The 23,011-nt window shown below is 41.3% G+C and overlaps 1 protein-coding gene across 4 annotated transcripts in view; it reads right to left on the reverse strand.

Annotated features, from left to right (window-relative positions):
• Positions 1 to 23,011, reverse strand: part of SEMA5B (semaphorin 5B) — a 282,391-nt gene that overhangs the window by 194,358 nt on the left and 65,022 nt on the right. For all 4 annotated transcript variants that reach the window (XM_064661407.1, XM_064661406.1, XM_064661408.1 and 1 more), the window contains exons 2-3: positions 14,359 to 14,582; positions 4,540 to 4,600 (exon numbers count right to left, since the gene is read on the reverse strand). The gene's annotated coding sequence lies outside the window, so the exon portion shown is untranslated. The remainder of the gene's footprint in view (positions 1 to 4,539; positions 4,601 to 14,358; positions 14,583 to 23,011) is intronic.

Below are 23,011 nucleotides of genomic sequence, written 5' to 3' on the forward strand. Positions count from 1 at the left end.
TTTAAGAATAACTTTTTATAGCCCCACTTTTTATAGCTTGTGTGTTCTGTTTTACCTCAGGCCACAAGTTAAACACACTGAACACTGGGGCAAAAAATAAACAACAGAAATAAATAGATACATATGCACATGTCTACAATCCCCCCCCACACACACACACATACACAATCAGGGCCAAAGATCAACGTTTTCAGGAAAAGGTATGAGGGCACAAATTCATCACAGTTCCTTGTCGCTGGTGGCAAAGGAAAAAAAAAAGAACATTTAAAAGGGTGATGAAATGTTTCAAGAAAAAGCAATATATTTTTTATGTACTTGTAAAATCCATTGGCAATGACTTTTCTGGTTAATTGGTTTCATCTTATTAAACTAAAAAGCTATTTGTAAAATACAGACATATTCAAGCAAAAGTCCAATTTCTCCACCAAAAGCCAATATGCCATTTCAAAGAAGAAAATTAAGCAATACAAACCAGTTTCCACTAGCCTGAAAGCACAGCACTTGGTATAGGGAAGAGAAATGGATTGAGTGCTTGACTTTTCTAAAATGCACTTTGGAAAAACTGTGTTGCTCATTTACCCCAAAACTGCAGTCCTCTTTCTCCCTGGCCTTCTGAAAATGGACGAATATTTTGGCCCAATTATGGAGTGATTTATAAACCAACATTCTGCTGTCACGTTCAACTTCTTCCCCTTTATTAGACCACTCTTCTTCTCAATAAATAGTCCCTCTGTCTCACTAGCCAAAGAACTGCCAATGGGACCCTGATTTTACAGAAGAATAGACTCAGCTTTACCAATGGAAAAGGGCCTCTAATGTACCATGGACACAGCACAGTGAAGCATGGTAATTTCCCTGTGTTAATGATGCTACTTCACAATAAGCAGGAAAACAAAAATCTTTAATAGCTAAATGACACCCAGTCCTTCTGCAGCCTGTTAAATTCAAAATCCGTGGAAGCAAAACCCAACAACTTTTAAGAGATGAGCTAAAACTGGCTGCAACGTTCTTTTCCCCCCCCCAAAATTCCTGATCTGCATTGAATCACTAGAATGAGTGATTTGGTGCAGGGAACAGGACAGAAAAAGCAAACCAAGTGCTTCAGAATGTTTTAGCAACTTAAAAGCAAGGGATATTAGTGGAGAAATATTAATGAACATATATGTAAATATTTCTGGATGTACTATACACCTGCATGATTTTGTGCAAAACACCACTGTAAAGCAGGACTAAACTATAACTACATATTTTCTCTTTTTTAGGTGAAAAAAAGGAAGTCATTAATGTGGGAAGGAGAGAGGGGGCAGTCTGCATGTGCCATTGCTTACTTCTGAAGATGCTCCAGTTCCACAAAGCATTGAGCTCTTGAGTGCTAAATCAATCCCAAGAAACATCTTCAACCACAGTCCTCATAAGAAAGCTTTTCACTTCTTACAGCAGGATTCCCTAGGCTGCCTGGCCACACAAAACACTGATTGCTTTGGCCAGTCAAAACGTTGTTGCTTTGAAAGTCAATCTTCAAATACAGCACATTAAGTTACTCAGTGGGGGAAATTCTGCTCTCATATTTGGCTAAACACAACAGGCAGAACGGCACTGGCTTTAATGACATTATTTGGAGGGCACCAGAAGGAATCAGAGATCATAAGCAATCATATGGTACATGTTTGGTAATCCTTTGGCACTGTTGAAAGGTTGGAAATAGACTTAAACATAGCATTATGAAAAAAAGATGAACAATATTTACAACATTGCTCATACAAAAAAAGGCTTCTATGGTATTATCCAAGGGCAGAGGGAGAGATTTGTCAGCCAGTTGCAGTTCTGTAGATTTTGTAGCTGTCTGATTGGCACACTGCATATGTTCCTTGTCCAAAAATTTCTGGTATGGCTGTGCAAAGCAGGAACAGGACTTGAATTCAAGAGGGCTGCAGGAAGGCAGAATTGCTGAGAATTTAGGATCAAGACATTTCAATCACAGAATTGCACAGAATCACAGAATCATCTAGGTTGGAAAAGACCTCTAAGGTCATCAAGTCCAACCTCTGACTGATCTCCAACTTGTCAACTAGAACATGGCACTGAGTACCATGTCCAGTAGTTTCCTGAACACCTCCAAGGATGGTGACTCTACCACCTCCCTGGGCAGTCAATTCCAATGCAACGCTTGTCCAGGCATTCTTCAATTCATGATGTTCAACACTTAACAAACCCTGACATAAGTCTCTATTGCAATTATGTGACAGCTTTTGCTACAGAGTGTTTAGGGTGTTGTTTTGGTGGTTGCTGTGGAGTTTATCAGCTGATTGTCTTACACTGTCTTATGAAATTACGTGCTTACCACAGGAAAAGTTGGTCAACCCAGGTGGAAAATAAGTACCTGAAGACTCTCTAAATACCTGTTTATTCAATCTGGAATAGCACTCAAGGGGAGTTCTAAAATCTTCAAGCCAAATGCCACACCCTACATATTAAAAATTCTCCAAAATGTTGTATTATTAAGCCTTTCTTTACTAATGTGCCTGTTTCAACCAAAAAACATGTTCTAAAAATCCCACCAGATATGTGTACCAATGGTTGGCTCAACACTTTATTTGCAGAAAATGTGGCTATGTCAATAGCAACCAGGCTTTGGGAGAGACATAAGCAAAGCAGCATTTTGATATCCCTTATACACCAAACAATTTACTGTAATTTTAAATATTACCATTTCCTGAATGAATAGTTTTGATACCTTTCATCTTGAGTGTTGCAGACCTTGCCAAGTTGAGACTATGATGCTTATAAGCAATTTATCAGCAAAACCATGGCTGACTCTTCAGAGACCTGATATTTGAGACCTGTCCAGGTAATTTCACTGAGAAGTCAAGGAGCCAAGGAAAGACTCCCAGCTGTGACCCACCACAAGTGCTTCTCCAGCGGGGCATTTAATCTCCCCCTCAGGCCTTGCCCAAAGCTGCTTGGCAGCATGAAAAAGGCATGTTGCCTTCCAGAGGCTGAATGCAAAACAAACCTCATCCCTGGGGCAAAATTTACACCTCCAGCAGAATTAGCAGAGATGCTCTTCCAGACACCACATGTCTCAGATGGGCCAGGGCAGGAAACCAGGAGAGCTCTCAGTGCCAGCAATGAATAGCCGTCCCCTCATCCTGCCCAGCAAGCACAGTACCATCCCCTCCTTTGGGGCAGCAGAAGCAGCGGAAGCAAACCCAGAGGCAGAGACAGAGCAGGTTCACAGGCACCTTTTACTGAGGCCAGGGAGATCCCTGTGCTCAAAGCTTTGAGCCCGTCAGTGATCACATCAAGGCAGGCCTGACACCACCCTTGCGCTTGTCTAAAGCAACAGCAGTGCAATAAAAGTCATGTGAACAGAAATGATGGAGAGGACCTCCCACAGCACAGTTTCTTCTGTTGGTGTCTCTCTTGATATCAAACTGCTTATGTGAACAGTACTGCTCATGTACAGGGTTGCCAATACCCATACATGGTGCTTGTCATAGCAACTTGAGTAACATCCATGATTCTCCCTCTAGATTTTGCAAGATGAGTGCACAGATGAAATAATTAGGTCTATTAATTCTAAAATAGTGGCATCTCTTTTCCTTGCTACTTTTCAGGCAGATATAGCCACCAGGGTGTGCAGCTATTGAGTGCAAACTACAGTTCCTTGAGAAAAATGGCCTTCTTTTATTGATTAAATTACAAATTCCAATGCTGAATGATTGAGTTATATGATAACACCTGACAAAAGGCCATTGAAATAAACGGAAAAATTAGCACTCTCTCTATTACAAAAGGTTTGGATGTTGAGTAGGTGACTGAATTAAATGGAAGTTGAGCAGATCTGAGAGAATTCATTAGCAAAAACAATGCAGAATTCAGAAAAGAGATACCAAAATTAGCAGCTTACTAATTCACCTTAGAAAAAGATGGAAAAAAAAGTTGAGGAAGAGAAGGAAACTATATGTTTTTCAAGCATTCACAACCAGGAATTGCACAAAGGCTTACCTCTGTGATAAGATTCCTCAGACACTGAACTCTGACATCAAGCTACCAAAGGCCATCAAATACATGATCAGGTCAGCAGCCCCTTGGGTTCATTTGTTCAGCTTCTAGTAAGCCTTTTTAATTAGTGATATAACAAGCAAAGTAAGGTTCTTGGCCTTTGTCCTGTGCCAATTTGCATGTCAGCTTTTGGTAATGTATCATTGCATTTTATTCACTGATAATCTACGCTTACGAGGTATTTTTATTTTTGTCTGCTTGTGGCATTGCCTGCAATACTGACAGATGTCTTGAGCTTTCTTCCTGCAGATTAAGCAACCATTACTGGAATTCTTAAATTAAACAAGAAGCTAATAAAGCAAAGCGCCTAAAATGGCACAATTCACTTTAAAACCACGTCATCTTCCAGTCACTTCCTTGTAAGCTTGTTGTATGGTAGATAAAGTCTAGCAAAAATGAGTTCCAGCAAAGCTCTGGAAAGAGTGTAAACACGGCTCTTAAAGAAGGGTTGCAAACATGATATTATTTACTTACAGCTTCTGCATTACTGAAGTGTCATATTCAAAGTCATGCTCCAGGGAAAATCCTTAGTGACCTGTGGAAACATCAGAAAACAAGTCTTCAGTGGATATTTCTAACTACATCTTCTGTCTGATGGGAAAGAATTTTGACATTATTTGGAAACAAAATGTAATGAAAATATTATTCAAGTTTAACCACGAAGCAGTGTAAAAACATTCCTTAATGCTCATCTGAAGGTTGCTTCCAAACTTGCTTCACCTGCAATCATTTGCTTTTTGAAAACCTCCTAGTCTGTATATAGGCTAGCAGCAAATGTCTGTAGAAACAATAAATATTTTAACACAATCAATCTAACTCAGAAATTGTGCAGCCCTGTCTAAACTTTTCATAATCCTGAATGCTCATGGAAGGAACCACTCTTGTCCCAGTTTCCAAGTGGGAGATTTGCACCAGTGAGAAATGTGGGCTGTGAGCACACATCTTATTGCTCACTGCAGTGCTCTGTTTGAGAACATTCCCGTCCCCACCAGCCATCACTCTGCCTCATCATTCACCCCTGCCTGAGTTCACTGCACTTTCCGTTCTGACAGCAGAACTACTGACTGATGCACTCAGGTTAGTGAAGACCTATTGAAGCTGTTCAAGTCAATCCAGAAGCTGCAGCCAGATGAAGACATGTAAATGCATCCTACACAATTTGCCCCTGCCCTCATAACAAACCTGGCAGGGCAGAGAGCTGGCACACCAGCTATGAGCCCATATCCCCCCTCTTTGAAACACCAAGAGCAAAGCTCAGAATGAATGAATTTGCTCAAGCAACCCACACCTGAAAGGTTATTTTTATTATTTTCACCTTATGTCTTATTCCACAATTAAAACCCAAAATTCTACCACAACCTCATGAAAGGAAAGAGGCAAAAATTATGATAAATTATAACAAATTCTAGATTATTTTTTAATAATTTATCCTTCAGTTTGTGTTATGGCAGCACCACAGAGCCTACCCTGGGCCTGAACTCCACACTAAACACGGTGCAGACACTGACCATGGTAGTCTCTGCTCCCTGGAGCCAACCAGCGAGAGATCAAGGAGCTCAAAGTGTAGGCAGGGAAAAGACAGAGAAAGTAAAAATCAGAAGCTGCTTCTGTACAATGGCTTGTGAGCACAAATCCCACTCAGCCAGAAAGAAATGAATCATTGCTAAGAGATTCTGACCCTGCTACCTATTACGCTCAACAGACAATCCCAGTGAAATAATTTATCTAGTTATTTACATGGCTTCCATTAGAGCAATGTCTGAGCATTCACAAACCAGATGGGTTTTTCCTCACTGTGCTCCTGAGAAGGAGCACATGCTGTTAACTCTACATCATAGAAAAGGAATAGAGATACTAAAAAGACAAAACTTTTTTTTTCAGGGAAACTGGTAGCTGGTCTGTCAAAACTCTATATAAGGCTAGAGGACTTCTGTATGTTAAGGTGCTGCACTCAGGGACAGGCCATCAGACTTCAGTCAAAGGCAGACCTCTTACCACTCTGGTAATTCTTCTTTGAACAATGGCTTTTATATAGTATGAATACAGAAAAAGAAAAGGGGAAAAGGGAAAAGGAGAGAAAAGGGGAAATTGAAAAAAAAAAAAAGTCATAGTAAATATAGCACCATCTGAAAAAAACCCAAACTGCAGAAACAGAGGAACCAGTCACGCAGTTCACTGAGAGGACTGAAGCAATTGTTTTCTTCAAGAAGCATCATTCATCACATTTCCATAACCCTGAAAATGCTCTCACAGTCCCCTCTTTCAACATATTAAGACTAATACACATATAGACTCTCACATTTCCTTCCTTCCTTCTCCTATCAGTCTTTCCTCATGGAAGAAATCATAGGAAACGGATGAAGATGTGAAAATTTCTGCAGCTGTTCTGACAGGGCTGAATCCTGAAGGTGGGACAACTAAAGAGCACCCACCAGAAGGAGTCAGCCTTCACTACCAGCTGACCTTTGCTCTTTAAAATGGTAACAGTGGAAATGCTTCTTTGGTGATATCCCAGAAGGCAGCTCAGAGACCAGCATACCAGCTTGTAAGAAAACAAGATGCATCTGTTAGCTCAAACCTCCGGGACCGAAAGGTAGTCTTTTATAAAACGTAAGCCACCAGTCAGCACAAACTCTAGGTTTCATCACCAGAAGGATTTTGGTCTACACCCTGCCTCTCTAAACACGATAGCTCCCTTTTGGCCAGAAAATAGAGGATTCCCTAAACTCAGCCTTTGATCTGCAAGAAACTGAGTCTTCTCCTGAAATTTCTTCTCAGATGTTTAAATTCCCTCTCAGGTTACACATGAAACCTTTCCTACCTCTCCATTAAAGCAACAGACAGACAGATGGGATAGTCTTCACCTTTCAGGACTCTGGAAGTTTGTTTCACATTAATTTTAACAGGAATGCTCAGAGCTCCTGTTGAGGTTAAGAGAACCAAACCTACAGACTGCTAAGTCGAAGCCAGGAGAATCCCAAGCCTGGTAGTCCCTCTGCAGTGCTGTCATCCATTAAAAAAAAAGCAGGATTATATAAGTAACATAGTATAATGGCCAAACTTCCCTCTCCACACACATCTCCAATCCCAGCTGTCTTAGCCAAAAGCAGAGAATTCCAAAACGAAAAGGAAAAACTGCCCATCCTGAGGCAAGGAGTCCATGGGACTAGTGCAATGGCTGGCTCACATCCTCTGCAGAGCAGGAGAAAGTGGCATCTCTGCTCTCCCCAAGCTATGCTTCCACCTCCAGAGCTGCCAGCTGAGCTCTGCTAAGTGGGACCTGCTGGCAGGGGCATGATTGCCACCTTGTCATTGACTGCTGCCCAGCCCTGGACAAGCCACACTGCCTTTCTCTGACCATGTACAAGAGGAGTATAAAAATGGTCACAGCCATTTTCAAAGAATCTTCCAAGGACTGCACATAAAAAGCCCAATGAGTGCTGTAGCTGAGGTGGAGCTGTACCACAACCACCACAGGGTCAAAATGTCTTGTCTTCATTAATGGGTTTTATCCTCTCTTCATGGCCAGTCTAAGACAGGGAGGTGTTATTGCCCTTTTGCAAGCTATAAAAAACTCAACACGGCAGATGGATTAAACACCTCGCCCAGAGTCTCTTGGGACACCCACATCTGCACTGTGAACTGATCCCAAAATGCCACAAACCCAATACACTGCCCTTCCCTCCAGCCCAGCCTAATTCTCTGAATTTCATGATGATTCAGAAGTCTAATTAAAGCCCCTACAGCTATGGGTGTGTGCAAGGAATTAAGGCTGAGCCAAAAAGTTTGAATTTAGCAGCTCTGGTTAAGATTCTTGGTAAGAGGAAAACACAGAGTTGAGAGGGTTTAACCTGACATGGAAAACAGGTAGCATGTGTCATCTGGGTTATGATGTAAGCCCCTAAGAAGATACAGTAGAAATGCCACTGCCTTCTTCCCAATTAACCTACCTCCTAAACAGTCCAGGGGTGGTCACTGAGCCTATTGCAGCTTTCCCAAGCCTGCTGCCTGCCTGCATAGCAAGTGCTGCTATGAAACAAGAATAAACAGATACAGAAGAACAGCTACTAATACCTCTTGCAGTTTCCCAGCATAAAGGAAGTGGCCAGGCACAGTTACACGCTGAAATTAAGGGCAGCCAGGATTTCTGACAAGGTTCAGAGACACACAGCCATGGTTTACTACTCAAACCACACTAAGCTCTTTAGGTAAGCTTTGTTATTACAGATGGTATTGCTTGCCCTAGATCTGATGGCCAAAATGGGGTTGCTCTCTGTAATCCTTCAGAGGCTGCTTATAAATCAGAGAACACTTCACCTCTGGACACAGATGATAATGTAAAAGGTCCAATGTTTTAATCTTAACAGGAAGGCTGGGTTATTGTAGACAAAAATGAGGTCAGGAGCTGTGGTCATGAGCCTTAAGCTAGAAGAGCCTCAGTGTGGAGTCATCTGGATGCCCCTGGCTTTTACAGTACTGAGTACAGAGCTGACAGGCTGAAGGTGCAAAGGTGAGAGTGGGCTGCACTGTCCTACCCCTGCACAGCTGCACCCCACAGGCACTGGTCACCTCCACCTCCTAGACCCCTTCAAAGTCATTCTGCCTACTGAGAAACAGCAACAGCAGTAACATGAATGCTGTGGAAATAATTTTGAAGGCATCAACCCCTAAACACACACAGTTTTCTCAGGCATCTGAGGGATGTCCTTTGTAAACTATGAGATAAGAGCAGGCTCGCTGTTCAGACTACATATCTGCCTGGTTCCTTAGATACCAACGAAAGCCCAAAGGCAGGGCTTGGCATCTCATACCCTTCTTATAAACTCTCTCAGAAAGTCAGGGCTGACTTTGACATGAAGATGATGCGAAATGGGGAGCTATTTGTGCCATTCTGGGGAATATGCCAAACCCAGTATTAGCACTCCCACACACACCCTGTTAAAAGCAAAACAAAGCAAAAAAACCTAACAAAAACCAACCCTCCTGTTTGCTACTGATTAGGCAGCCGAATTAAAACTGATGAAGTGATTGGACAGGATCCAAAGCTGTTTATCTGCACATAAATCACAGACATGCTTTACTCAGCCGGTATGGATTTACTGAGCTAGGGGAAAGACCTCGTATTCAGAATGCTGATTATTAGAGCAATTAAAATATCAGTGGAGCAAACATTTGGGGTAGAAAGCTGTGAGGGGCTCCTGGAGAAATCATACCATTAAATATGAATTCAATCAAATTTCAATTTTTTTTTAAGAAATTTTAATAGCCAGTTGGTTTGTTTTTTCTGATTAAGTATATGTTGTTAGAAAAATCAAATTCAAAAGAAGGAAAGACACAAATTAACTAGCTGGACATGCCAAAGGAGATTAAAAAGGAAGGCTGATACATATTTTATGATTGCAAGGGAATAAAAAAAATAAATTGAGAGATGTACTGTCAAACCAGACACAGTGCTAATAGCTAAAGTACATGGCAGTAAGAACTGCTGTTCCCACAGCTATTAATGTAAAACTGAAAATTTGGAGCAGGCTGCAGCAAAAGAAAATAAATCACACTTTTTTTTCAATTTGAAAATACATATAAAATAAATCCCTAACCCCATCATTCAATCTCTGCATTCCAACCCCCCAACAGCAAGACTGTCATTTCAGCAAGCTACAACTTCCAGGCAAGTGAGACAAGTGACATTTTCTTACTATTAATCATTGCTAATTTATTTACGCAATCTTTCTATTTATCAGAATCATTGGCCTGGAGATTATTTCCCCCTTCCCCTTTGAGTCCTGAGAAACTATTTAACATGGGAAGTAGTTAAGGGGGGCAAAGAGGGGAGAGTGTCATGTAGCCAAGTTACGCATCCCAGCTGGAATTTGGGATGATGTCTTGCAGTTCTGACTCCTTCAGCCAAGTTTCATACAGGAAGCGTGAACGCGCCAAGGGTGCAGTGAAACACACTGGAGCCAATAAATAGCACTTGACTCCATTAACACACTCATGCTGTGGATCCCATCACGAAAACCTCAGTCACCTTGCAATGGGTTTTGCTCACGACTTGCACAAGGGAAAGGTTCAGGAGCCAAGAGGATCCTCTGATGAAGCCTAACAGATGCAGAGTGCGTATGGATGTGGGATGTGTATCCAGAGCCCTTCCAGAAGAGGCAAACGCTGCTCATATATAAGGCTGATATGGAAAAAGTGGCCATGGAAGGTCGTGGTGTCCCCAGTAAGGTAAAGGGCAAATTGCTGTGAAGAACTTTACCAGCCCCTGGAAAACAACTCACTCTTGGCACAGAGGCTCCTCTCCAAGCCTAGGATGGGTACAGAGGCATCAGAGAGGACCAGGCATCCCCATCATGCATTTTTTGCCCATACACAACATCTGTGTCCACACAAAACAGTACAACACCAGCTGTGCTGCAGAACACAGGAAGTTTTCACCAAGTGACTGTCAGAACACTGTATGATTATTTATATATATTTTTCCCCCACTTACCCACAGCACACACACAGTGTTGTTTCTCTCCTGCCCAGCACATCTTGTGCATCAGTTCCCCCTGACTTCAGTAGTACAAGAAGGTGGCTTCATGTTTAATTAAATCCCCTAAGAGAATTAGGGGAATTCTAAATTCTTAGAATTCTGAATTCTAAATTAGGGGAATTCTAAAATTCTTAGATTAAAATTTTGTCATTTATGCATTACAAGTCTGATTGTTACTTTAAAAGCTATTAGTAGGAAGAATAATTTCACATAACATAGAAATACCTCCATGATATCTTTCTGGAGTAAGAGATAATTTTTGAGGAAAGCAGTTGACAAATTATTTGACAAATTTGTCAACTACTTTAGAGCCATTGGGATAAAAGGCTTTATATGTTGTATGATTTTTTATGTATATATATAAAACACTTTTATTGGATTGTTGATAAAAGCCTGAGCTACAAAGGAACTCTTTCCCCCAGCTGAGACAAGGCAAGCTGCTAGACAAATCAGTTCAATCTCTGCCTTTCAAACAATATAAAGCAGTATAACTTTCAAGAGTAACACCTCATCTGTTTTTTTTTCCAGACTGCCTATCAGGAATCAAGCAGTAAGTAAACATTTGAAAAGTGTTCCTCTGAGAGCAAAGGTTTAGATTTGAGTCACAGGATCCATTGAAAAGAAAAATTGCTTCTGTGCATTGGGACAGTGCCTTCCCTTCTGAAAATTTTCTAAAAAGAGCAAATGGAGATAATCTTTTTACAAGGTATAGCTCATATGGAAATTCATTATTGCTTCCCTTTAAAAGAAGTCAAGATAGTTCAGAAAGTGAGAATGGGGTCACTATTTAAAAAAAAAAAAAAAAAGTTTAAGATTTCCTAACAACCATAGCCAGTAAAAGCATGGTTGAAGTGCTTTATCATGGTCTAAAGTGAAGCTCCTGTTGATGAGAACATGAGATAAACAAAAGAGAGAAGAACATAACAAAGCCCTAAATCACTAAGAGCATTTAATCCAGAAGTGGAGGGGTATATACCCAGAAACTGTTGATTAAATATCTTAAGGATCCATTCTTCTCCCGGTACAAAACACTTGCTAGAGCAGCTCCAGCGCGGGCGCTCCCTGAAGGCTGCATTACTGCTTGTTAGCCCTGTGCAATCACCACTGTGGAGGCAGAGCTGAAAGGAACCATTGTTCCTGCTGTACAAAAGCAAAACTGAACCTCCAGAGGTGAGTGATTTGCGAAGGATTTTATGGCAAGCCAGTGGTGCAGCTGGGGAAGGGGGAACCCCTACTTATGGGCTGGTGCCTCCCAAACACTAGTTCTCATTGCTTGCAAGAACATCCTGGAGTTAGGAACTCTTTTCATTCCTGCCTATTCCACACGCAGCAATTTAAGGCCGTCATCAAAAGCATGGAAGGTCATGGAAGGAGGGCCAGGGATAGCCCTGCTTGAAGACAACTGCTTGAAGGCAACCCTCAGCTCTAGATTCTACTTTCAAGAGCTGTAAAAGATAAACTCTTGCCTTCAGTGGATTTATATTGAAGATGAAAATTTGATCCTAAAAGTCTTAAACTAGACTTACAGCTGCTTGGAAATAATTTTCTGTTGTAGTCAACATTCATCCTGAATTCAGTCTGATTACACAGCGTAAGTGTGGCAGGCACCTGAGGACAGAGCATAATCCCACACCACAGCACATCTGGATACCTAGACAAGGCAACATAAGTCATGGAGCTGGCCAGAGTGCCCTGGAGGGCTGCACCACGCTGCACACTTTTCTTTAACACTGATTAATTTAGGTGATTGGAGAGGGAGCTTTAGTTCATTAGGTTTGTTTTTTTTTTTTGTCTTTGGCTATTCCAAGAGATGTTTCAAGGGATAAAGGATCTTTTAAACATCTAGTTATGGTTCTCATTAGCATTAAAAATATGACTATGAAAAGAATTAAGGGGAAACAGGAAATAACTGCAAACATCTTTAGTCAAAGAAAATGCCTATTCTTCCTCCAAAGAGTACAGCTGCTGCCTGCTATTCTGGACAGTGAAGATCAAAGAAGTAAAACCTACTGAGCCAAGATCACCTTTTGCAGTTTCTAAGCCAGATCCAGGGTGCCATCAGTAGATCTGCCCAGGAAATTTCCAAGACAACTCTCTTCTGACATGAAAGCTTGATTTGTCTCCATTGACACATCCAGTCTTCTGGATTTGCCAGGTCTATCAAAGAAGAGATGTGAAGGGACCAAGTTTGTCTTGCTGATTTCTGTCAGCACCCTGCACTGCTCCGTGCCAGCTCACACTGCGGGACACCAGAGAAACAGCGCCGGTGCTTTTACAGCACTCAGGGCTCCAGGCCGGCAACCCCACGCTTGCAGCAGCCATGCCACAAACAAAGTACTGCAAGTCCAAGCACATTTTAAGATCAAACTCACAGGGCTTCTAGGATCCCTGATAAGCAGTCAAACAGTTCTCAGTAAGATAAGATTCCTCTGTCTCTACACTGCCCAGGGCACAGGAGGGACTTGACTGAGCGAACCTCCAGAGCATAAGGAGCACATGACTATTCCTTCTTTCTCTAGGGACTATGATACTTGGACCCTCTGGATGTGTATTTTTGTCCAGCAGCAAGATCCCTTTCTCCCTTGTCATATGACCAGATCTATGCTCAGTATACCAATCTCCAAAGGAACAGTGTTTCTGAGATTTTTGGGGCTTACTGAACACCTCTCTGCAGACTGTTCTCTGTTAATGGCACCACTTGATTGTTTCCTGCAGATTCCTTCATGTCTTCTATCTTCCCGAGGACTCCTAGCCTGGGAGCTGTCTGAAGGAACAATACTGCCATTTCCCCTGGAAATCATCTTCTGGACCCACATCTCTATGCTAGATAGTCCAAAGGGAAATGAATCAACAGTATGGGACCAAATTGGTTATTCTGTAAAACTCTGTGTTGGGTCCATCATTCTACAAAATCAGAGAGAAACATTTTATATTTCTGTCAAAATAAAAGATTATTTTTCAATAAGGAGCTTAAAAATGCCTTTCTATTTTCCAAACAGAAACTACAATCTTTCCAAAGTGGAAACTTTTCCTAGTTTCAGACAGCACAAAATGAGCACAAACTATAAATAGCAATTTCTTGTAATGCTGCAGCAGAAAATGCTGTTTACTTAGTCTGGGATATATTCTATGACCACACTAATCAATTCCCACTCACCGTTGCCCTGCCTACACATCACATCTACCTGTCCTGAGTGATTGAGAAGTAGCAGGTATTTGTGTAACAACGAACTTTGGTGAAACACACCAAGGCTATTTTGGATTTGAGCTGGTATAACCAGGGCCAGCAGTAGTGACCTACCTTTTCAGTTAACTGTGCTTTCAGCATCTGAAAAGTTGCAGCAATTCCCTGCACTGCAGAAGGCACACACTTTTTATATCCAAATGATTAGAGAAACCTACCTACTTCACATACAGTCTGAAATATAAGGTCCTTGTTCCCAACAAATTTAAGGGAGAATATCCCATTGAGTCCAATGACAACAGAGTTAAGAGAGCCCTGAGCCACTGGAAAATGCTTCATCTAATGTCTGTCATTCTTTGCCTTGTACAAAATCACAAATAGGTTGTGGCAGCCTCAGAAACAGTGGCCAAGTCTTTCAGCTCTCAGATTTGTGCTTTAACTACTTGACATATCCTCTCATCACTGGAGCGAGAGACAGAATGATCAGAGACCAAAACCTCTCACACTGAGCAATCTGAAAATATCATGTTCCAGCACAACAGAGATGTGTGTCATTCCATCACTAACTCACCAGTCCAGAGAACAAGTCCAAGACAAATGTCCCGGCAGCAGTCCAAGGTCGGAGTCCCAGAAGGTAAACCCGTCAGGAATTGGTGATGTAAACACTCCCTCTCAGAGGCAGTCCCACTGCAATCTTCTCTGAACCTCTTGGACTCTGCAAACTTCCTTCTCTGGCATGCCTCTTTGGCCTTCTTTCTTCTATTTTTCTCATAAGCTTGTTCGTGGGTGATTTATCTATTAAAACAAAAAGGCATTTTTTTCCTTCATTAAAAAAGAAGTGTGTCTGCATTTGGCTGATACAAAAATGATGTTATAAGGACCTCTTTGAGGAAGGGTCTCTCTTACTTCTGCCAGGTCCTTCCTCTTTTCTGAGTTATGTGAAAAAGATCTTGGGAAAACAGCTCATATCCTTCATGGTAAGTATCACCTCCCCTTCACCCTTCTCCTTCCTCACAGCATTTTTTTAAAAAATTTAAATGGTCCCATGCTTGGTCTGAGGACTGAGTCTGATATAGTCATCATTTCTGAAGGCCCTACTTTTCATCCATCACTGACCAGGACATAGAATCCTTATTCAGTGTAAACATGACCCAGTTTAATTTTTCCAAAGACCATTTGTTTTTACTTTCTGGTATACACAAGTGAGTAAATATTACTTGGTAGATTAGAATTTCACGAAGCCCAGCTAAAATGAGGGCTCCAGATCACTACATGCAGCATAAACATATGGTCAAAACTTTGTAATCGTCCCCAAGACTGCAGAAGCATCCTGTGAGGCAGCCAGGAAAGGAACTGAAGTCAATTTTCTGAGTCTTGTGTAGTGTCTTAAACATAAGCCATCTTTCCTCCATATCTCTGTTCCCAGAAAACACTTATTATCCAAGTTTCTGCCTAGCTAGCAAATATCAAAAGCTAGCAGTTTTCCGTCTCCAGTATCAAGTCAGTCACAATTTTAATTGCAATGCTTTCCTAAGTCATCATCTCTTCTCGTAGTAATTTTTGCTGAAAACGTACCTCTCACCATTGCATGGGCTCCATTCTAATCAAACTACACTGTTCTCTTCACGTTTGGCATTGCATTTAAAAATCAAAGTGCTAAATCCCTCTGTGAACTACTCAGATGCAGCACTTATATATACCTATCAAATGCAGAGAGAAGTCAAACTCTGACCCTAAATAAGTTGATATATGAAAACATGGCAGTGCTTCTTTGGCTAGAGGAAAAGAGATTACTTATACAGCCTTTACTTAATTCTTTGTGGCTGTATTACAAAACAAGCAATTATAAATCTCCTCAGATTGTTCTAAACAGTACAAGTAAACTTATAAAAATGAGATACACATGCCAGCTCTGTTAGAGCACTGCTTCAGGTCAGTGCAGTCCCACAGTAATTACAAGTGCTAAGAACAAAGTGAAGACCAGGCTCAGAGCAGAACTCATCCTTTTTCACCGTGTCAAACCCCCACTGCACATGGATAAACAAAATAAATTTCAAAGAAAACCCAAAAAAGAGTGAATGAAACTGCAGAGAAGTAATGAAATCCCTGAGCCTGCCCTTATATGCAAAGCTAATGACGACTTTATTAGTGAGTTGAAGAGGAATGGCATAAAGGATGGAGAATCTGCCAGACACTGAGAAGCTGAGATAAAATGAAGAGAAACAGTTTTAAAGAAAGACTTCTTTTGCCTCGGTGATGAACTACTTTGTTCATCTTCAGACCCAGAGCAGAGACAGGATTTAGTCTATGGTATCTAACCAAAAAAATGTGACTGACACCTATTTAAAAGAGGGAAGATATTGGAAATACGTCCTTAGTTTAACAACACAGGAGCACTTTCTCATCCCACAAAGCATCTCCCATTTTACACAGGGATAAAGACGAGACCTTCTAGGGGAAGACCTCCTGGTATCTGCATCCTAAGGAACAACTCAGTGCCCCAGTATAAAAGACTAAAACTTAAATCAGTCTCACAGCTGAGCACAGTATGTGCTACACATTAGTTGGTGAACACTGGTCCACACCAGTAAAGATGGACTCCTGCAAGTGTTTATGTGTTTCCACTGGGGAAAGAAACTTGACCAGAAACCAGGTTTCCATCTGAAACCTTCCGGTAGATGGAAACTGCTAATTTTCCATTCTCCAATGAAAATCTCAAAGCTCAAAGAAAGATTTCTATAAAGCAATGTTTTTACAGGAATAAATTAATTTTCCAATGAGCTCTCCAACATACACATCCATAGTAGCATGTAACAACCAGTGCTAGTATTTAGGCTGACCTATTTTCCTCACTAAAAGCAACACTTCCCTACTTCTCTTTGGTACACCACCCATTTTCATGTCAGATAATTATGGAATAAAATCTACTGTCTTCTCCACTTCCATTGCTGCTGACAGAGACCAATGCCTAAAGACTTTTCTTTTCCAGTGTACAGTTAGCAACCTCTGCCCATCAGATTATTCCATTAACTTTCCAAATGACATGAGATCACAGTTTTACATTCATTTCCTGATGATTATCAAGGCCCTGGAAAAATTGCATTAAATTTTGAGCAGCTCAAATCCTTATGAGAATTCTTTTACTTAAACACAGTAATCATCAGCTGTTTTGGACAATATGAGCCATTTCCATGCACCCAGTGCTACCATTTAATTTTCAGACATAGCAAAACCCATCAGTTGGCAATTATTAACTGGGATCCCTATGAGACCTCATTAAATAGGTACTTTGTTCCTGTCAATATATTTAAAATAAAGCAACAACTATCAACTGTCTATCTGTGCCATAAATAGATAAACAGTTTTGTTAATAATTTGTCTTCATCATACCAGAATCACTGACGTAAATATCAGTATCAGTTCTTGCACTGTTCACTAATGCCAGTAAATCTGCACTAGAAATACATTTGGTCCGTTTTTACTCAGATGGAAGGTTCAGGCAGTATGCATTTGTTGTTTTTTCATAAAGCCTTCCTGGCAACACAGATACAAGGCTGTTTTCATACATGCTCCTAAATAGTGCTGTAAGCAAGCAGGAGACTAAGAGCCCACTTGGAGCAGCAAGCCCTGTAGGTGGTGAATTAAGATGAACCGTGGCATTACTAACAGCCATTGGGTCAGCTCTGCTTCAAGGAAACAGTAAGAACGACATACAGGAGTAAGATTTTCAACAGGTACCTCTGGGGTGCCCAGTTGCCTCCGCAACACAGTGAAGAGTAAAGCACCCAGGTCTCCCTCAACCCCTGGAAAACTCCCCCCAGCCTTCCCATAACACGGTTCTGACCAGACACAGAAGCTATGAGGCTATAAATCTCCATGTGGCCTCACGTAAATCTCACCTCAGACAACCACAGCACACTCAAATTTTTGTTTCGTATTGTGAAGCCACAAAAAATCCAATTTCTTTCACATTAGAGAAGCAAGGATTCTCAACATGTACCACTGCTACCATAGTGTCTTTATTAAAATACGGATTATTAATGCAACTAATGGTCATGATGGACAAGGCTGACAAAACACCACTGGACCTCCCAGATGAACCCACTGTATAAGGCAGGGAAAATTGCACTCCACACTCGCTGATTTCAGAAAACAGAATATTTCTACCTAGTTTGTCATAACTACCTCATTAAGCAAACAATTTCCCTTTCTGCCTGCCCTCAACCATCTAAAAGTTTAGCCTCATTTCCAATTTGAATTTGCCCTTTATTAAATTGAATTCATTGTTCTTTGTGTTACTACTTGTGCTATGTGTCATTTCCTTTTCCTGATATTAAATGACCCTTAAGATGATCATCCTGCCATTAAGCATTTCTCTAGATGAAACTGGTTAAATTCATTCCCACTCCCGTATCTCCTTTAATGTTTCAGTCTTCCTTTGGAGTGTGATTTCTGAAGCTAAGAGCACGATCTTGGTGCATGATGCTACAGGTGTGATCTTAGCAACAGCATAATAAGGCATTTGTAAATTCTCTTATCCCAAGAAGGTTGTTTTTCAACCTTCACTAAAATAAGAGGTGTTTTGTTAACTTCCATCAACAAATCCTTCTTTCCCTGACTGCTTTCATTTTGCATCACTCATACTCAGGATATATTTGCTGGCTCAGATCAGACTCTTCCCTTGTGGCACCGCAAACATCTACACATGGAATTAAAAACCCAAAGGGTCTCAGTGCTGCACTGAGCCCTGTAAGAGTTGGCAATCAGGTTCACAGAGATGCAAGAGGCATTGGGTCATGCTGCCAAACAGGAATGAAGTTAAGAACTCTTATGTTTGCCTAAATCTTGAGCTTTGGTGTACAGGATTTATTGCGGAGTCAGGCTCCATCCAACACCAGAAAGGCAATGCAGTTGTCAGTTTCAATTGAATTGCCTCTCCATTTATACATTTTTTTAACTCAGCTGCCTTTCATATGCGTTCTACCTTCTCACTGTTCCCGCGCAATTTGATACACTCATTTCCTCAGTTGTGATCCTTTACTGTATGTCTTTCTCTGGATCTGGACCAAACCCCTTCTTTTGTTACAGAAAACTGCTGGGTAACGATCCATTTTTCAATGCATATGTGTGCACAAGAGCAGCAGATGCTGAGGGAGCAGATTTTGAAATGAATCAAGGAAGTAAACGAATGTGGGAACCGGAGCCCAAAAGCCATTTTGGAAAGACATTTTTGAGCTACCTTAATAGGCTCAGCCTGCCATATTTCAAAACAGCATCAACGGACAGAACTAATAAAACTTGTCTGATCAGTTTAAGCACAGGCATCCCTCACAGTTGCTTTCTGCATGTGTGCACATGTACTCACACAATCACACATGCTTCTTCCATGATTAATGTACAAATAACTTATAACCCAACCAGAGACTTTGTTACAGTATCTACATTCTTCCCACCAAAGGTGTTCACCTCTAAGGCTTTTGTTTTTAACAAATATGGATATGGAAATAGATATAATCTGAGTGTGTATTTATATATTTAGATAGATAGATGTACGTACATGGGCACTTATGTGTTTGTAATTTTGGCCTCATATGCCCCCAATGAGCAAAACACTTGGAAATTATTCTTCCAGTGGGGCTGTGGCAGCATGGTGAAAATCTCTCTGCTCTTAATTAGTCAAAGGCTCTTAAACTCATGGAGTTATAAACTGCCAGAAGTAGAAATTTACTGAATGTAAGAAATGTGCTTTAGATAAACAGCAGGGAATAAAGTACAAGATGGCCCAGTGTTACTTGGCTTGACGAAGTTTTACTTTCCCCAGATCAGCAGCAGAGCTTTTAGTGTTCCTTCTTTACTTTTAACGAAACTTTACTACAGAATCTCCCCTGTACCATGACCTGGGATTCATAAAAACAATGCAACAGCCTATATATTTTTCTGATTATATTTTCCAGAGCCAATTTCACACAGGCTGTTTATAAGTCACTCACCAGAAAGCAGAAAAGAAGAAAAGAACGTTTTCCATCTCTTTACTAAAAAGCAAAACCCCTCAAACCAAACAAAATTGTACACAGCTGTGTGACACCAGCAGTGACTTTTATGATACCATATGCCCTGCTGAACGGTGTTTCACTCAGCTGATGTAGGCTTACTGGAAGGTTAATAAAGAGGCATGATCTTTGGCTAATAAAGGCCAAGTCCGTTATAAAGAAGATAGATTTCAATTTACAGGGACAAACAGCGGAGGAAAAAAAGACAGGAAGGAGAAATTTCTGCTGAGGGCACTGTTGGCACGTCATGATTTGCAGTGCAGGGACAAGGGGCCTTTCATGGGGTTTCACTATGACAGTACTTGGGTCAAGCAGAACCAGGACTTGCTCCAAAGTCCCCCCAAAAGGGGCCTTCCCCAGAGCCACATGGCACACCCAGAGTTTCTTTCTCAGCTTGAGGATCAAAGAACCCAATGTTCCAGCTCTCATCTGCTTCTATATTTGATGCTACTTATCACTTTGATGGACTCTGTTACATATAAAACATCAGGAAGGAGTTACCAGCATGGGGGGCTTTTTTCCCTCTAGGATACAAAAGAAGGAAGGTCTCAGATGCAAAACGCTTCTGAAACACATACATGGAAGTGTGAGCTGCATCATCCCTGAGAGACAGGGCTGGGCCACCCCCAGGCACCAAAGAGCCTTCAGAGGAAAGAGGAATCCTCACCTGCTCTTTCTACCACTGCCGAGAAAGTGAGAAACAGAGGTGATTTTTACTGAAGCAAGCCTTCCTTTCACATGTGCACCCACTTCTGAAGAGCCTGGCAGTCTTCTTCTAGCCTCCTAAGAAAGCATTTCCAGCGCACCCGGTCCCAAGACCCTCTGTTTCCCCCACACACACTCAAATCCCATCAAGGTAAACAAGTGATAAGACTTCAAGATTAGGTCTACTGACCTCAGAAGGAATTTTGCTCAAACAAGAATTAAGCCTGGAAGGATTTTGTCCTTACTGAGAGGCTTCTAAAGGTTTCCCACATAAGAGTTTCAGGAAAATGACTTGTGGAATTTACATCCCGCTTTACTCCCTCAGACACTTTGGCAGCTTATCCTGGAGGGCACTGGAGCTGGCACCCAGACAAGCCGTCAGCTCACAGCCTAACAAATTATTGATTCTCTCCTCACTTTGAAACAAGGCAACAACAAACTCCGAAATGCACTGCATCCTTCAATATCTCCCTTTGGAGAAATACCCATCTGTAACACGGGCAGTAAGGGGGCATTTCCATCTCTTGGGCCATCTCAGGTGGATGAAGCACTGCGCTTATGCATTTTGTTCTCTGTGACCACATGAGATTTTTGCACAGAGCGACTTTCAAATCCACGCTCAGACATAGCGAGATGTATGTACAAGTGTTTGAGTGCACATATAAAAAATGGATGGAATTTGGAATGCAGAAGGTGTCCAACAGAAAATGGGGTTAAGGACTTGTTTTCCCCAGTATTACATTATTCAGAGGCAAACAGTTTTCCATGCATCATGCACTTAATGAGCTCCAGATTGAGGACACAGAAAGATCTTGACATTGGCTTGAAGAAACAAAATGTTCAAAATGATCTCAACAAATTAAGGCGCTTCATCATAAATGGCACATCACCATGAGTATCAGTTTTGTGAAATTCCTGTTATTCTTCTGCAACTCACAGCAATGTGCCCCATGCTTTCTTGTTTTTCTCCTGCCCTCTTCACTGCCACTCACTAGGGATGTAGATTCTCCCTTGATCCACTGCTATGCAAGGGCTAAGTCTTCTTGCTGCTTCTGGTATCCCAACTCTGCAGCCCCCAAATGCCAAAATCAACATGCAGCTCCCAAAAAATGCTGCTAACTCATCATTAGACCATGTCAAGAGTGGCCTGAAGAGTAACATCTACTTCTACCTCTCTGAATGTAGTCATGGGAGCAGCTTTCCCTCATGCCAAGGGCTAGAAATGAGGCCATTTGAGAGAGTCCATCACAGAATGCCTCACTGGGGTACACAGAACAGACTGGGAACTGGACCCAATAGCTGCACCTCACAGTTGTTGGATACATTTCGTATGCAATGCTTCCCCATTGCTCACATTAGGACTAGAAGGGGTCCCTTGGAAAAATTCTGCCTGCTCCCAACTTAGAATACAGATAAATCCAGCAGCTCTTCTATTCTGCATCAAAATGCTTCCCCCGCACCTGAAATCAATACCGTCTTCATGCAAATTTTTACTACATGTGCTGCATGGATTCTAAACATTCATTCAGTCAACACGCCTAAATAGCTCAGAAAATGATATTATGGCTTTATCAGGTCAATCATCTACAATTTTATATCTCCCTAAACACATATTTATAAACAGCACTACAAACATTGTTAAGGCTATTGTGTGAAACTCTTATACCATTTCTAAGTGTATTTTTTTGCAAATGCTAATTTTATCAGAAACATTAAACAGCAAAAAATTACTTTTTGCTCCAGCCACTTCTTTTCTGAGTAAGATTGATGCAACTGAGGTTTCAAATGTGCAAAATATTCTGTACCACAAATACTTTTCATTGTCCCTGTGAATTGCAGTATGTCCCAATTTCAAGAGTCTGCTTTACTTTAGATAACGTTGCCAAGTTACTAAAAAAAAAACCCTCAGCAATGGACTGTTTGCATCCCAGGGTCATAATAAGGTATCCTGGTGACACTGAAACATCAAGATGTAAACAATAAAGAGACAAAGGATGTTGATCCAAGTGGCCAAGTCTAAAAAACTGCAATTCCAAAGCAAAGTGGTATTTAGACCATTGGATACATTACTGGTATAGGTGCCTGCAGAAACAGGTGCCAATTTTAGCATTTCTCAGATGAATTTGCAAACTGAGTTCATATGTTGGGCTCACAGCAGAACAGAGACTTCAACAGATGCAGATTTCTATACTCTGAAGAGGCAGGAATAATCACTCCTTGCCCCAAGGCAGAGAAACGAGAGAACATTTGTTTTCAATATTTAAATTGACTAATGCTGCAGGATATCTTACCATTAATACAAACATACCTAATAACAGGCAGAGGACAGCACTGAGACAGACATCCATCCTGCTGGATGGGTTTTCAGCCTTAAAATACACTGCATAGAAATCAAATATGAGCCACCATTAGCTGAAGCAACACTTTTTCAGTGATGGACCAATAGCAAGACAATGGGGATCGCGTGTA

Source organism: Pseudopipra pipra, chromosome 7 (genome assembly GCF_036250125.1).
Source record: "Pseudopipra pipra isolate bDixPip1 chromosome 7, bDixPip1.hap1, whole genome shotgun sequence".
Lineage (NCBI taxonomy): Eukaryota > Metazoa > Chordata > Aves > Passeriformes > Pipridae > Pseudopipra > Pseudopipra pipra.